The sequence below is a fragment of the Heterocephalus glaber genome, unplaced genomic scaffold, assembly GCF_053883595.1.
Source record: "Heterocephalus glaber isolate CG9 unplaced genomic scaffold, H.glaber_assembly_v1.0 deba00001504, whole genome shotgun sequence".
Classification (NCBI taxonomy): Eukaryota; Metazoa; Chordata; class Mammalia; order Rodentia; family Bathyergidae; genus Heterocephalus; species Heterocephalus glaber.
Window position 1 is genome coordinate 8,824,112 of NW_028258324.1, and position 16,243 is coordinate 8,840,354.

The 16,243-nt window shown below is 37.9% G+C and overlaps 1 long non-coding RNA gene across 1 annotated transcript in view; it reads left to right on the forward strand.

Moving 5' to 3' along the window:
• Positions 1–5,450: 5,450 nt before the first annotated feature.
• LOC110349170 (uncharacterized) overlaps positions 5,451–16,243 on the forward strand; it is a 132,425-nt gene continuing 121,632 nt past the window's right edge. Inside the window, exons 1-2 of the long non-coding RNA XR_002394970.2 lie at positions 5,451–5,816; positions 9,824–9,911. This is a non-coding gene — a long non-coding RNA (uncharacterized LOC110349170). The remainder of the gene's footprint in view (positions 5,817–9,823; positions 9,912–16,243) is intronic.

The window sequence follows — 16,243 nt, forward strand, 5'->3', positions numbered from 1 at the left end:
AGCTAGTTGGAGTTCTATATGCCTCACTTATCTGTATGTCAAATTCTCTACCTCTGGGAAGTTTTCTACTATTACTTCTGTGAGCAGTTTTTTTTTTTTATGTCATTTGTATTTTTCCTGCTTTTTCATTGACTCCTGTCAGTTTTATGTTGTTCTTCTTTGCATCATTTAGCAGCTGCTGAATCGATTTTCTTTTCATGGTCCCTAACCGCAATCTTGTCTTCTAAATCTGATATTCTATCTTCACATTCACTCACTCTGCTGTGAATACTTTCAATGGAGTTTTTAATCTCCTGAATATCTGTTTGAATCTGTTTCATGGATTCCATTTCTTTCCTGTATTGGGTGATCATGTTTTCCATTTCTTTCTTATGCTGGGCATTCATGGCTTCCATCATGGCCCTGAACTCATCTATTTTTCATCTGTTTCTGTTCTAGAGTATCTAATCATGTCTTTCACTCTGCTCACCATCTCTGTATTTATCTGGGAAATTATTTCTGTTTTGAATTTTTCTAGGGCCTCATTCATCTGTTTTATTACTTCCTGTGCTATCAGTTCAGGGTGTCCAGGTGGTTATCAGACTTTTCCACCTCGTTTCCCCCAGAAATTGCCTTTGGTGAGCTGGAAGTCTGGGTTTGTGTCCTCCCAAGGTGTCTTCTCATTTTTAATTCTGTTGTTGGTGCTGTTTTTTGGTTCAATTCCTAAGGTGATACTTCAATATTTCTTATTGTGAATATCTTTATTACTGGTTCGTAGGGTGCCTATGGAGTGATCAATTGTCAGAGATATCTTCCAAGTATAGCTGGACATTTTAGGCTTTGAGTCTCTAATGACTCTTAGGCAATCTTGTTTTCAGTATACCAGGGAATTCAACTGATTAGATCAATCATGACACCTTAGTCCAATTGCTACAATCACATCAACAATAGCATCAAACACAGTTTAGAAAATGACAATTTGTCGTAGCAGTTAATCTGTCACTTTTAAGGGCATGAGTTAGATTAAAGTCTAGGGCCAGCTCAAAATGTGTTTGTAGTAAGTAAACCTTTCAATATCGCAAATTTACCCTTCAGGATAAGGATGTAGAAGGGGCTGGGGAGGGAGGGATAGAAAGATAGATGGAGAGGGAAAGGTTAGAGATGAGGCTGAAAGACAGGGGAAAATCATGAGAATTGTGGGTATCTGTTGAAGACAGGAAGAAAGGACAGAGTGAAAGAAAAGAGACAAGTACAGAACAAACTGACAACAATAGGGAAGCTAGAAATTGTATTCACTTTCCTATAATAGTGACAGTTGAGAGGACACAGAGAGAGAAATAATTCAAAATCAGACAGAAACAGAAACAAAGAGGGAGAGAAATATAGAGCCAGAAGGGAGAGAGAGAGAGAGAGAGAGAGAGAGAGAGAGAGAGAGAGAGAGAGAGAGAGAGAGAGAGAGAGAAAAGAAAAGGAAATATAAAGGTCTCCCTCAGGATATGTCTCTGTTGTCCTGGTAGACAATGTGGGCAGCAGTATGCGGGATTAAGTAGATTAGTCTCAGCATGCCAGCTGTAGTCTATTGAGATTCAGGCTGATTTCTGGCTGCAAGGTCCAAATTGAGTTCCCTGACCTCCTGCAGGATTAAACTCTGCAAGGTTCTACTGCAGGTTCCAGCTGTCCTCCCTGCTAAGCGAGTCCAAGTTTCTATGGGAGGTGCTGGTCCCACCAACTTACCAACCACGATGGTCCAGTGTGCTTTTATTGAAGAGATTTTCTTTACTTTCCCAGTGGGCTTTAATTTTCATTGAGGAGCCTCAGATAGGGCCTCTCTGTTGTTCAGTTCTGCTCTATCTTCTGGGGCTCATAACCATGGCCTTTATGACCTCCCCGGTGCCTCAGCTGAGTGGTGTGGTCTGGTGGGTTGTGGCTGCTGCTGGCATCTGTGAGATGGTTCCCAGGAGCTTATTTGTTGGTATTGTCTTCATAGATGAAGAAATGAACCTAAATTCATTTAGCTAGGAAGTGGGAAAGCTGGAATTCAAGTGCAGACAATCTGGATTCAAGTCTAATTCTTTTTTCCAAGTGAATTCTTTTCAAGAGAAAACTAAAACTGTTTCAAGTCTGTAAAATAAAAGGCTATTGAGATATGCACAAAGTTCATAAAATTTGAACAGATCTTGTTTATCAAATTTTGTTTATTAGAACTGGGGGACTTCTTTAAAGATCAAAACTAGAAGAATTAAAATTAATAGAAAGATAAGTTGTCCTATTTTGCATAGAAAGTCAATTAAAAGAAATCACTACCCTGAGAAGTGAAGTATAAGTATAAAAAAGACAAAGTATAAATTGCGTGAAGGTAATTTAGGTCATCCATTCAAGATATACTCAGATTAGAGAGGTTTTGTGGGTGTTTATATCCTTCACTTGTAATTTCAAGTTTTAAAGAACTCTGTCTTCAGTCCCCCTTGAAGCCTCTCTCAGCCAGAAATCTCAGATGGACTGGCTGGCACCGCTTGGCATTCCTTAAATTCTCATGCTAGTGCTAATACAGCATACCAAGCTGTGACCAGTTATGTTGCCAGCAACTTCACTGAGGAGGAAGCAGACCATATGCCAAGATATGACCTCAGTAAATGTCCTTAAATTCACATGATGAACAAGCAGGTGTTTAATAACCACATTTTTCAATTATGTCTCAGTTTGGGTTTTGGAAGAGCATCAATTCATCCTGTATCCACAACGAGAAGGCTCCAGACTGTCTTTGAGTTGGTTGCTCTTGGACACTCAGAATGAAAGAGTGGCACAAGTTCATTCTTTGAGAGGGGCCAAACTCTATTTGGGTCATCTCAAGCTACCCTCCTCCTTTCCTTTTCTTCCAAAGAGTATGTTTTGGTATAATTGATACCACTACTTCTTGACTACTGTACAGGCCTGTTCTTCCTTTTCTTTGTTTCTATTTATGCTATAGGATTGAATGTCATAGGAAACATTAATGTATATCAGAACCTCCTGGAAGGTGATTGCTAGGCTCCACCCACAGTTTCTGACTCTGTTGAGTAGGGACTGAGAGTTTGCATTTCTAACAAGTTTCCACCTGATGTTGATGCTATTGATTTAGGGAATGCAACTTTGTAAAATACACACACCCCACACACACATATATATTTTGCTTGCTGTAAGAGTTGCTATATAAAGTCTCCTCTCCTCTCTTATCAGACTACCAATTCCCTTAGGTCTCATATATCTTTATATCCTCAGAGTTTGGCCATGTGTCTGACCAAGTAGACATCTTATGAATATTTGTTGATTCTTGTTTTTATTGACTGAATGTTTATGTCATTTCCAAAGATCATATGTTGAAATCTAATACCTGATGTGATAGTATTTAGAGGTGGAGCCTTTGGAAGGAATTGGGTCACAAGAGTACAGCTGCTATGGATTGTACTAGTGCCCTTAGAGGAAAAAGTCAGAGAGCTTTCTTTTCATCCTGTGATGATACAAAAAATTGGTGTTCTACAACTTGGAAAAAAGGTTTTACCAGACACCAAATCTGCTGGCATATGAATGCCAGATTTCTAGCCTCTATAGGTGTGAGAAACAGATGCTTATTGTGTCAGCCACTCAGTCTATAGAATTTGGATATAGCAGCCCAAGCTAGCTAAGACACCTATGTTGGCCCACCCCACTCTCTTTCTCTTCTTTCTTTCTTCCTCTCTCTCTCTTTCTTTCTTTCTTTCTTTCTTTCTTTCTTTCTTTCTTTCTTTCTTTCTTTCTTTCTTTCCTTCTTTCTTTTTTTATACAGATAAATATGCATCTCCTTTCAACAAAAAATTCTATTTCACAAAGACTTCTTTAAGACACAGAGTTGCTCAAAACCCCAGAAAATTTCACTGACATATGAGCAGTTGCCACTATTTCCAATGAATTGTGCATTGTCCACCCTCTGTTTTTATGTGCCTGGAAGACTAAGTTAATTATCTTTCAGTTGCTGGCAACTTCTCAATGAGAGATCCATCAAGTGTAATGTCCCAACGCATTTAGCAGCACATAGAAAAGCAAATAATGTGTGGAGAATAAACATTTTTCTGCACTAGGGTTAAGAGGAGGGTTTGAGGAGAAGAAAATCACGTTCGTATTTTAAAGAGTTCTTGCTCATGAGAACATCAGGAACCAAAATGTTTACACCAGTTAGCATTCCATCCAGAGACAATGTGGTTCTGTTTCCAGGCAGACTTTCACCTGACAGTTCAGAGCTTAGCTTAGCCCCAGAACCATTTTCCAGCACGATGTGACTCTCCAGCTGAACTCTGAAGAGAAGAGCCTCTCAAAGAAGGTTTTTAATCTTTCATGATATTTTCAGAATTTTAGTGTTAACATATCTAGAGGCCCCTGGGTATTAGATTCTTTAAATAATACTATTTCTAGTTAATTAGCCTGAAAAATGTAGCCAGTCATTAGATTATGAATATATTATCTCAGTCTGTTCAGGCTTTTCTATCAAAGTGCCACAGACTGGGTGGCTTTTAAAAACAATTTATCTCACACAGTTCTAGAGGCACTAAGTGACTCCTTTAAAGGTGTTAGTCCAATAGAACTCTTCAAATCCTAACTATCTCCCCAAGGCCCCACCTCCTGTCCTAATACCACCACGTTTCTGGCAGGGTTTCACCTGGAGAATTTTTAGGGGAAAGAAATATTCAGTTCATAAAGATATCCTACAAAAATTATAAAGTATACTTATACTTCTCTTTTTTAAAGTTCTGTTAGATGCAAGCCATAATGATTTATCTTTTTTAAATAAGGCAGCATATGATAAGGCATTCACTTTACAGAAAGATAGCTAGTGAAAAGGCATTCTAGCATTTACTTTCACTTAGTACTGATGTAGAGGTGTTGAACACATGACTCATCAGCCACATCTACCTGATTTTTCCCAGATGAGCCCAAGTGTATCTTCAGAATCCTCAACACAACACTGCATGGATAGGAGGCTAGGAGCCTGGACTAGAGTCAGGACAGAGCTTGGTTTAAGTACATGCTACTGAAGTTCTGGGACATGACCTTGGGCAAGGGACTAATCTCTAAGCCTCACTGTTAATAAACAGGGCAATAGTAGTACCTCTTCCCCAGAGTCCTAAGATAAGAGAATACACGTATATTGCTTAGCAAGGGCCTAGCAACAAGGAGCTTCATAATGTTCACTATTCTTCTTTTTACTATTATTGTTAATAAATAATCAGAGTAGGCAAAGAATGAAATTATTTGAGTACTGCTTTTCCCTAAAGTGCTTAGATCATGTCTAAGGGAAGTTCTTATTTGTTAGGTAAGCATGACAACATATTGGAGGGACATAGTAACCTATTCAGTTGGGCTATGACCTTCTGAGTCCAAGCTCAGTTTTCCCTGCAACCTCTAATCTCCTCCAAACCTTTCTGCTCAAATGGTGGCAGTGATGACCTCAGGGCAGGTGCTATTGCTATTGTTTTCCACATCTTTCATCCCTTAGAAAGTCTAGTATAGAAAAAGTCCCAAATAACCTATTACTTGTTCTAACCTCTTAAATATTTAAAGATATTGAATGCAAGAGCTGCTATTCCATCTGAATCCTCAAGTATATCTTAACTCATTCACCCTTCTTCAGGCCTTAGAGTCCATCATTTATATCTGGCAGAATAGGAAATAGGTGACATAAAAGAATGAAATGGAATCAGTCATTGTGAAAGAAATGTGTGTCACTTCCTCCCACATTCCATTGGCCAGAGCTCACTGGTTTATGCTACGGCTTCATCTATGGCAAAGAAGACAGAAATAGCCTAACATGTGCCTGGGAAGACAAGGTAAACATGGAATTTGGATGCCCAGGGAAAGGATGATTGGTATATGCTCAAGTGTGGGCAATGGATGGTGCTCCCTACCAGTTGGCAAATTCCCCCTTGGCTACCATCTGTTGTTGGCTGCTCACAAGCTCTCCTCACTCTGGTCCTTGGCAGATATATTTAGTATTTCACCATGGTCCTATGCAAGTCTGCATTGCCTCCTCCTATTCTCATTGGTCTCTCTGTGGCAATTCTCTCTCCTTTTCAGCTTGGGGGACTCTTTACATCTGGTGTGTTATCTGAGAGAGGTAAAGCTCTCTTCATTTTAACATTTTGTTTATGCCTGATGCCAATTCTGTTTCTTTTTCTCTCCTTTCCTGTTTGTGCTGAGGATAATACTCAGGGCCTTGTGCATGCTAAGCACACTCTCCAACAATGAGCTATACTCTCAGCCTCACCTACTGTCATTTCTGTCCCCCTAAAGCAGTGATGGTGAATCTTTTAGCACTTTCAATGATATAAATATCCTGCAGTGGCACACAGGCCATAAGTTCACCACCACTGCCCTAAAGCATCCCTGTTTTTTTGTTTATTACAACTCTCCCTTGAGACAATGAGCACAGCCTAGCCACATAAATTGAATCAGGGCAGAAAAAAAGTGTTATGTTGAGAGATAATAACATTGGTCCATTTCAAAACACGTTGTCCCACAACAAATATAAGCTCAATGAAGGTAGAGACTATGTGTGTACGTTCTCTACAGTATTCCCAGAATCTAGCAAATGGGCTCGGTAAGTATCCATTAGGTAAATAAATGCATGAATGTTGGGAGAAGCAGCAGTCCTCACAGGTATCTTGCATCTCAGTCATTTCATACCTTTACAGTCCTTCCTGTTTAAATGGTGTGAGTAGTGCTTTTCAGGGATGTAGAATGAGGCTGGAAAGAACTGAAGTTATGGTGCTCTTGTTTCTGCAGGTTTGATATATTCATTTATAAATACACACATACACACACACACTTCTATATACATTTGGAGAGAGAAACAATCCAAGAAAATAGGACAGAGCACGATAGAAGGAAAGATGAGCACGATAGAAGGAAAGATAAACACTCCCAGTGCCTGGCACATAGGAATCGTGCAAATGTTAGAGAATGAGAGAAAAGAGGACAAGCCCAGTTTTCCCCATCTAGGATTTAAATGGGCAATTCATAGACATGCACTGAATTCCAACAGTCTTTCTTTGAAAGTGTATTAAAGAGCACTATCCAGTTTTCCCATCATAATGTCACTCTTGTCCATTAGCAATAGATTAGGTTTATTTTTCTAGCTAGTCTCTGTGGCTCCTCAGGTTCTGTAAAGGCTGCAGAATGCAGGGGGAGAATAGAGTCTTGTGGCAGAAAGAGGCTGATTCAGAGGTCACTGCGATGGTTGCTATGCAGCCTTGAGAAGGAAAGGGATATGGCTTATGATGGAATGTTTATCACTGGTTTCTCTGCTGATTTTGTGTGTGTGTGTGTGTGTGTGTGTGTGTGTGTGTGTGTGTGGACATCAGCCTCTTGATTACTTAGGGTACTTAGTGGGCCATGGGCAGTTTCATGGAAGATTATCAGTGCCTCTGTCTGATTTTGTATTTAAAAATCTATTCCCCTCCACATCCATTGTGGCCTACCATGCACCTGCCAGTGTTCCTTTTTTCCCATTGGGCCGTTCATTGGTGTGAGTCCTCTAAAGACCACACAAGCATCTGTGCAGATAGGTAGTAGTCTCTTCTCATGAGTCACCACCATTGATACAGTCCAGCTGCATCACCTTATTTAACTCTCTATGATCTATAGTTACTTTATGAGACATTCAGCTTTTTTTACTAGCCATACCAGATTGTTAAAAGAACTGTGGGTTGGGTAGATGATTTCTTAATACCCTTCTGATAGTCTCTACTGTTTAATATTAACTACACTGTGTGCACTTCATTGCTTTTACAATCTGTATCCTCAGGGAAATTTTTGACTGTAGGGTGCAGGGTGTGTCCCAGCAGTATGTGCACCCCCAGGAATGTTTTGGTCTTTATTTGTTTTGATTATTTATCTTTTTTTCCCTTAAATCCCTTTATTGGTACACTTTATGCATACAATACATTTACATTTATTATTGAGTACTTGTACCTGTACATGATGTATCTTGGTTCTTATTTTTTTCCCCATTACCTGTGCACCCTTCACCCCCTCCACTCTTCCCTATTTACATAGATTTTGTTTCCATATTTTTCCTTTTCTCATAATTTTTCCTTTCCCTTCTTTTCCTCTGCTGATTTTTTAGTGGAGAAAGAGCTCATCAAAAAACTCTTTTTTTCTATAGTTGCTCATCAATTATTGTGGCCAATGCTATATACATTAGCACTCCCAACACTCATATCAACCTCATTCTTTCTGGTCTAAACCTGTAGTACTGGCTGCAAAACAAAAGTGCAGCTTTCTTGCAGGTCAAAGAGGTCATTTGATACAACTCTGGATAAGGAGACATATCATCTCTCCCCATATTTTCTTTTATGTACATTGAATGGTTAAGATGGAAGGGGCTATAGCTGTCATTTTTGTGACCATAATGAAGAGGCCAAGAGACAACAGAGAAGCTGATTCTGACATTGTAGAACAGCTGGACCAATGTTAGCTGACATCTAGATTCAGGCTTTCTTTTATATGGGGAAACATAAAGCCCCTCTGCTTAAGGCACCGAAATTGAGGATTCAGTCACTTGCAGCCCAAAACATTTTTTGTTTAGTTTTTCTTTTTTTTCCTAGATAAAAGTAAATGAACCAGCTATATATAAGAAGAATAAAAATGTTTCTACAAAATACTAAAATGAGATTTTTAAAACTGGAATTTCAGGATAGGGAATATAATTTAGAAAAAACAAAGTCAGAGGACTCACACTGCCTGATTGTAAGACTTGTTCTAAAACTAGGTACAGTAAAATCTTAGATTATGAGTACAGTATTTATAAAGACTATAAATCAAGACAGCATTATTGGCAAAATGATAGACACAAAGATACACAGAACACAATAGAGAGCCCAGAAAATATAGACTGCAAAATGATCATTTCCCTGGAGCATTTCTGCAGAGAGGAAATATCCAACAACCCAAATTACCTCTTCCACTACAGAGTCAAGTCAGCTCTCTTCCCACTGAGCCTTACTTAGCCTGAGATAAATTTTAATCATAATGAATATGTTTAAAAGTAAATTCTACATTACACTTTCCTCAACTAGACTATATTTCTCAAATGTCAGGTCTTCTTGTTATTTTCCTTTGATCTCCCTGGAGTTCTAGGGAAATCCCTTTGTTCCTTGTGAGCATGTGCTGGCACTGTTGATTCTTGGCACCATCTCTAGGGCCTCTCTTCTGAAGCAGGTGTGAGGATTGCCCTTTCTGGTACCTGCACTTCCCTTTTCCTGCCCTTACTAATTTTGTTCTCTCCAAGACACATACTCCACTCCCCATCCTCAGTTGACTTTGGTCCATAGTCCTTATCTTTCTAAACTATGAATGAGATCACATTGTCCCCTTGCTTACAATCTTCAGTGGATTCCCCTTTTTATCAGGTTGTTTCCTTGACACAGCAAAGGCCCAATGGCTTTGCTCTCATCGGTCAGGACCATTCTGTCCCCACATCTTGGAAAGCCTGAGGACATCAATCTGTCCAGCCAAATGTCATCTCCTCCAGGAGGCCCTTCTCATCACTCTTCCCAGATACCTCACATCACTTTGTCCAGTTTTAAAGTTTTCTCCAAAACTTTGTCTTTCATTTCTCATTTATTAATTTGTCTATTTCTTTAGTTTCCATTTCCATTTTTCTAAAGCTACATGAGAGTAAGAACCTACTCTCCTGAAAAATGACATTTGTCTTTGATCTATAGGAACATAAGTTCACCTAAGGAGAAAGATCCATAAGCAGGGTACATCTGTTTTCCCAAATCAGTCCAGGTTTTCCATGTAATTATTAACAGCATTCCTTTCCTCCTCAAAGGTGTGACTGGTGGACAGTGAGTTACATGGTCACCCTGCCCACGAGGGAGAGATGCCTGTGCATGGTTAAACACCTGGCCATATGAGAGGTTGGTACCAATCAAGGGATGGACAGGAGTCCACTGAGGTGGGATGGTGATTGTACTGCCGATGGAAGGGGAGGGAATAGGTGATAAAATTTGAGAAGCTGGATTGGGCTGAATTATTTAAGGCCATGTGTGACCTGGCAATCAGAATTATGACAAGTACTGTTAGTGTTTTCCTTGTATTCTCACTAGAAGACTTTTCACTGGACTTTGCTTTAAAGAGATTTTGAAACTAGGATATCTCAGGTGAAAATATTTGTGTTTTTCATGTTAAAATATTATGACTTTAACTTTAAATTTATATGAACTACAGTGAAATAAAATTAATTTCAGTCTCCCTGTTGCTCTAGCCACATTTCAAGTTTACAGTAGCCATGTGTACCTAGTGGCTATTGAATTTGACAGTATAGATGTAAAATGTTTCCGTCATCACAGGAAATTCTATTGAACAGCACTGCTCTAGATTATTTTAGATTAATGGAGAGTAAGTTGAAGTCACAACTAATGGAGACATGTGGTCCCAGATTGGGCCTTGGATCAAAATAAATAATACAATAAAACTATCAATAGGACATTTTGTGAAATTTCAATAAAGTGTACAAATATGCTATTGAATCAGTTTTGCCATATTTTATTTATTTAGTGGTGCTGTGTATCCAACTCAGTGCCTCATGAATGCCAGGGAAGCACTCTGCACTGAGCTACACCTCAGTCCTGAATCAATTCTGAGTGTGATAATTATATAATGATCATGTACAGTGTAAATATTTGAGGTCAGACTTTGTACAGTCTGGCAGGTTTTGCATAAATCTGAAGTCGTTTCAGAACAAAATGTTGAAAATTATAATATACACATACCTACACACTGCTTGCTGTAAAGGCATGGCTATCATCTGTTAAGTATGAATGAGGATACTTACACCAGTTCTCCTCAAAGTTGAGCAACCACATGAATCACCTGAGGATCTTTTAAAAATTCAGATTCTAATTCCATTGTTCTGAGGTTATTCCTGAGATTCTACATTTCAAACAAATGTACAGCTGAGGTCCATGGAACATTCCTTGAGCAAAAAAGACTTAGAGAATCAGAAATTGTGACTCTTGTATATATAAACTCATAAGGAAGGCTGTTAATACTGGAAGGTAATTTATAAAGGTGGTCATTGATCTTCCTATTTGGATAGGTTCATATTCTATGAATAGAGTGGAAATGTGACTGCTAATGTCCTAATTATCACCTTGTTAGCTATTGAAACCTTGTGACTGTGTTTTGCTGTCTAGTTTGGTTTTTGTGAACTCATAAGCGGAAAAAGTACTCAAGAAAACTCGTATTCATTTTCAGCACACATCAACTGATTTTATTTTTTTTACTTTTGACTGTTTCATCGTAGTGTAAAACATTGCAAGGTACATAGGTTTTGAAAGTTTTAAATAGCTTCCATTTATAGCTTGGGTCTGACTCCTCTTGTCTAAAGAGATACAATGGGAAGATTGGATAATGGATGTATAATATATAAACCTTTGTGTACTTCTAATTATTTAATTTGTATTTCTAATTATTGTTTTCGTTCCCCTTTGTAGGTTTTTTTTTTTTTTTTTGGTACTGGGGATCGAACTCAGGTCCTTGCACTTGCGCAGCAGGTGGTGAAACTACTGAGCTAAATACCCGGCCCCTTTGTAGGTTTTTTTTTCAGTACCAGGGATTGAACTCAGGACCTTGTGCTTGTGAGGCAGGCATGATGCCACTGAGCTAAATGCCCAGTCCTATCCTTTGTAGTTTTAACTATAGAAGGGGACAAGGTAAATTGCCTTTCTGTAGAGACTTGTACCAATGTCAAATCTATTTATCTTTTCTCATATTATCATATTCTCATTTTCTCATATTGTCACATATTATTTCTTTATCTTTAAAATATATTAATCAAATTTATATAATGATTCTAACTTTGGAAGTTTTATATGAGTTTAATTTTTGCTGCTGGCTTTATTTTTGGCTTTCTCACATGGTGCCTTATGTTCTTGTGTGTTTTGTTTTGTTTAACTACGAATTTTTCATTTTTCTTGAAACTTGATCTGGGGAAATTTTTTGAGTCCCAGGGTAAAGATGAATCCTCCATAAAGAAAGCTTATTTGCACCTGTTAGATCTCTTGGATATACTAGAACTTTGGAACTACTATAAACTATTGGCTTACACATTTTTGAAATTTGTTTACAAACCCCCAAGAGGGATGATTCATGGTCACAGATTCTCATGTTGGACACTTTTCTCCTCCCTCTCACCATTGAGGTTCGAGACATTATATTTTTCTTTAATGTATCCCAAAAGGACTGGGGTGGGGCTATCTCTAATTGATCCTTACATTAAAGTGCTTTGGAGATCAGCTTAATGCAGTGGGTGAAGGTTTGCGGGGGCTCATCCTAGACCTTTCTGCCTGGGAAGATATAGGCTTTGTCATCTTTTCTTGAGGACATGAATGGTCTGATATTCAAGTTCATCCAGTTTAGCAAATGTCTTCTGGGTAAAATTACCTTTCAGTATTCTCACTGCTCTCTGGACTCCTCATTCATTTATTTGCCCAATGTGAGTTCATAGATTAATCAAATGCAATGGCTTTACCTTCATCATGCATACTGCCAAAATCTATCATTTTTGAAAATCTTAAAATTTATATGGAACCAGAAGAGAGATGCAGAATAGCAAAAGCAATTCTGGGTAACAAGAGCAAAGTAGGAGGCATCACAATCCTAGATTTCAAATTATATTACAAAGCTACAGGGATAAAACAGCATGGTGAAAAACCCCAGCATGGTATTGGCACAAAAACAAATGTGTGGATCAATAGAATACAATAGAGGAAGCAGAAACAATCCTAGGCACTTTCAGCTACTTAATCTTTGACAAAGGGGCCAAAAATACACTGGAGGAAAGATAGCCTATTTAATAAATGGTGCAGGGAAAATCTGCTATCTACATGCAGAAGATTGGACTCATGTCTCTCACCATGTACTAAACTAAAATAAAAATGGATCAAAGATCTAAATGTTAAAACAGAAACACTCAATCTGCTGGAAAATAAAATAGGTGAAACTTGATGACATAAGCATAGGCAAAGACTTTATAAACAGAACCCCAGTTATAGAAGAAATGATATCAAGAATCAATAAATGGAAAGGGGAAGGGAAAGTGGGAGGGGTAGGGGAAAGGAAAGGAGGGAATGGAATTAATATGAGACAATGAAAATATGGAAACAAAGTCTTTGTAAATAGAGAGGGGTGGAGGGATTGAAGGGAGGGCAGGGGAATGGGGAAAAAAATGAGAACCAAGATAGAGTATGTAAAGGTGCAAATTCACAATGATGAATGTCATTATATTGTATACCTAAAATGTACCAATTAATTAATTTAAAAAATTAAAAAATCAATAAATGGAATCATATCAAATTTAAAAGCTTCTGCACAGAAAAGGATACAATCAACAGAGTAAAGAGACAATCTACAGAATGGGGAAAAATTTACCAGCTACTCCTTGGACAGAGGACAAATATCTAGAATTTATAAAGAGCTAAAAAATGAATCAGACCCCCCCCAAATCAAAAAATGGGAAACTGTATTGGATAGACACTTCTCAGAAGAAGTACAAATGGTAAAAATGTGCAGCATCTTTGGCCATTAGAGAAATGCAAATCAAAACAACACTGTTGGGGCCGGGGATTTAGCTCAGTCGTTCCGGCGCCTGCTGCGCAAGCGCAAGGACCTGAGTTCTATCCCCGGTACCAAAAAAACCACCCCCCCCCCAACACTGCTATTCCATGTTACCAAAGAAAGAATGGCTATCAAGAAATCAAATAATAATGCAGTGCTGGTGAGGCTATGGGGAAAAGGAACTCTCCTGCATTGTTGGTAGGAAAGTAAACTAGTACAACCACTATGGAAATCAATATGGAGAATCTTCAAAAACCTAAAACTAGAAATTCCATTCAACCCAGCTATTCCCATTCTTGTGTCTTCTCGAAAGAGTTAAAGACATCATATTACAGTGATACATGAATAACCATGTTTATAGCAGCACAACTTATAATAGCTAAGTATTGGAAGCAGCCTATATGCCCATCAGCAGATGAATGGATAAAGAAAATGTGATATATATATACACACAATGGAGTACTACTTAGCATAAAGAAGGATATATTTGAGTCATTTTTAGGAAAGAGATTCTCCTTGAGAACATAATGCTAAGTGAAATAAATCAGACACAGAAAGTTAAATACTGCATGGTTTCTCTTATATGAAAAAAATCAAAGTATAAATAAAAAGCAAAATAAAAGACATTATGGGAAACAAGGAGGTAGACTTTTGCAGATGGTATGGTGATCTAGGGATGGAGGTAGAGAGTAGGAAGGGTAAAGGAGGAGAAGTAAAAAAGGATTAAGGTGCAATATGTGCATGTACCAACTCCCCATGACTAATATATTTATTATATATCACAAATGTGTACTAATAAAAATTTTTAAAGAAATCTATTGCTTTTGGCCCAAATATTGGTTTTTGGTATTCAAAGTTAGACTTTCGAGATGAGGAGTACCTTTCTTTTGGTCCTTGAGTTTGTTGCAAAGTGCTAAAGATTATCTTTTCGTAATCAGTGCTTCAAAACATCCATACCTCCTGAAACAATGTAGGCCTCAGCTTCAATATGGATGTGATTTAAAACAGGAAATGAATTTGAGTAAGAAATAAATAGTAAATGCCAACCATGTCTGTTAATATAAGACAATTTTTGTGCTATAAAGATTTATTTGACTTTTTAATCCTTGAAGAATATGTCCAGAATACGATGACTGATAATTAAACTAATACGTTATTAATGAATATTTTGATTCTTTCCATTTTTACCTGCTATCCATGTTGTAACAATAAACATTCTTATACATTGACTTTTTTCTAGATATACAAAATTTCAGCAGGATAAATTTCTACAAATAAAACTGGTGGGTCAAGTAGTATGTCCATTTATACACTTGAAGGCTATAGTCTAAGATGATTTTATACAGAAAATTAATGTAATGGTCACCTGTCACAAAAGTAAGCGTGTGTTTCAGTTTCAATGTCAGGGTCATACACTTGCATTTTACACATGATACAAACATAACCTATGATAAAGAACACTTCAGATATCTGAACTGTATAATTATCTTCACTGCTTCCAGCTTTCACTTTAATGATTTCTTTTTTTTTCCATTTAGTTAATTGGTAAATTTTAGGTATACAATACAGCTACCCAGTACAGTCATTGGGTACTTGTACCTGTACATGATGTCTCTTGGTTCTTTTTTTTCCTCATTCCCTGTCTTCCCTTCACCCCCTCCATGCTTCCCTATTTACAAAGGCTTTGTTTCTGTGTTTTTCTTTTCTCGTATTTATTCCTTTCCCTGCTTTCCTTTCCCCTTCCCCTCCCACTTCTCTTACCCCTTTGGACCTTTTCTTCCTATTTCAAATTATCAATTATTTGTTTTAATCATTTTAATCCTTATTTACACTTTCCGTTTCTTACATCAGGGATACTATTCAGTATTTACATGTGTGTCCTGTTTATTTCACTTAAGACTATGGCCTCAATATGTATCCATTTAGCTATAAATGTCTCTAGTTTCTCATTCCTTATGGCTGAGTAGTACTCCATTTAAAAAGAACCACATCTTCTTTATCCAGTTTCCAGTTGATGGGTACGTAGGCTGTTTCCAAGCTTTAGCTATTACAAACTGTGCCGCTATCAACATGGTTGCACATATATTGCTGTGGTATGATTCTTCTAATTCTTTTGGGAAGATACCCAGCAGGGGAATAGCTGGGTCAAATGGGACTTCCAGTCCTAGTTCTTTGAGGCGTCTCCATACTGATTTCCACAGTGGTTGCACCAGTCTGTATTCCCACCAAAAATGGAGAAAGGTTCCTTTCTCCCAACACCCTCACCAGCATTTGATATTGGTTGATTTCTTGATAGCAGCCATTCTTTCTGGGGTGAGGTGGAATCTCAGTGTTGTTTTCCTCTGCATCTCTGGAATGACCAGAGATGTTGAGCATTTTTTCATATGTTTATTTGCTGCTTTTATATCTTTGTCTGAGAAATCTGTTCATTTCAGATGCCCATTTTTGAACTGGGTCTTCAAATTTTGGGGACCTGATTTTTTTCTGTTCTTATGTTCTAGACAGTAGTCCTTTGTCTGAGGTACTGCTGCTAAAATTCTTTTCCCACGTTGTAGGTTGTCTCTTAGCTCTGTTGGTGGTTTCTCTTGCAGTGCAGAAGCTTTTTAATAAGATGAGATCCCAGTTGTTGATT